This window comes from Nannospalax galili, unplaced genomic scaffold, assembly GCF_000622305.1.
Source record: "Nannospalax galili isolate Female #2095 unplaced genomic scaffold, S.galili_v1.0 scaffold2125, whole genome shotgun sequence".
NCBI classification, from domain to species: domain Eukaryota; kingdom Metazoa; phylum Chordata; class Mammalia; order Rodentia; family Spalacidae; genus Nannospalax; species Nannospalax galili.
Window position 1 is genome coordinate 41133 of NW_008353594.1, and position 1373 is coordinate 42505.

Genomic DNA, 1373 nt, shown 5'->3' on the forward strand with positions numbered 1-1373 from the left:
AGCCATCTGTTTCAAGACTGGCTGTAAATTTTTTGGTTACAGTTGAATTAATACACTTATACAATATTGTACTCAGCATAAAACTTTTAAGACCTAAAATTAAATGAGGTTCTAACCTTTAAAAAAGGTTCATTTCATTATTAAAATACACAGTTTCATACAGAAAAATTCATTTTAAGGCAATTGACATTGAGACGTTTTCACATGCATTTCTAATCTCTATATATATGACTATTACTGGTCACAGTCGCTTACTTTCTGAGTTCCTTGGTATTTGAGCATGAATATAAACTCGTCAGATAGATTTCAATGGTAATGTTTTTCACATCTACTAATTATTAAGGAGCAAATTTCTATGCTCTGAAGAATTATTTTTTTAATTTTTAAAAAATTCAATAGTTACAAGATTAGAAGAAGCATTTCATTTCACATTTAACATATTCAGTAACACACTCCAGAGCAAGGAGGCAACTCTTCCAAAAGTGGCTGTAAATTTTTAGGTTCACAGTTGAATTGATACAGTTATACAATATTGAACGCAGTAGAAACCCTGTAAGATATAAAACTGAATGAGTTTTTACCCTTTAAAGAAGATCTCCATTTCAAGATATGCTGTTTCCTACATTTTTTAAACTTTTTTTTGTTTCTTTTAGAAGAAGCACATCATTACAGTTTTAACATGCCCAATATCAGTTTCCAGAGCAAAGACACAGCTCCTTCCCAACCAACCAACCAACCAACCAACCAAAGCACTCTTAAAAGAAGAACCCTAAGACCAACTTTGCAAAATGTTAGCATCTAGTCTGATGGTGGACACGTGTGTCTGTTGCACTGGTTTTGTAAGCCTTAATTACTTTATAACTAAAAATAAACAAGGTAAAATGTTTGGAAAAATATAGAATAGGGTAAAGAAAATAAATCATTCATAATTCAATCACTCTAATATTGCCACTGATAACATAGTTGGTGTTTTCTAACCATATTTTAAAACCTTAATGCTCATTTGTATGTACAATTACACATCCTGTTGTTTTCCACTTTTAAACTCTTTACGTATTTTGAAAGGGAAAAGTGCCAACAAGTGTTGAAATTGTTGGCCATAACAGGAAAAATTGGGCTCTATTTGAAATTTTAGTCTAGGACCCAGAATGTTACTCTCTGAACCATGTCTAACACTGAGTTAGCTTAGGGGTACCAGTACCAGCATGTGTCTGTCACTTTTTATAAACATCGGCCCCTGTAGGTCATGAGTTTGGGGGCAGCGGATGTGAATGTGCATTTAAAGCTTTCACAGTTTTTAAATAAAACAATGAAAAACATTTATTTTGTTTAAAATACATTTTCTAAGATGTATATAAGGATTCAATAGCTGC

At 32.1% G+C, this 1373-nt stretch overlaps 1 protein-coding gene across 1 annotated transcript in view; it reads left to right on the plus strand.

Annotated features, from left to right (window-relative positions):
* The window catches only part of LOC103748162 (structural maintenance of chromosomes protein 1B-like), a 59174-nt gene that overhangs the window by 8727 nt on the left and 49074 nt on the right, over positions 1–1373 (plus strand).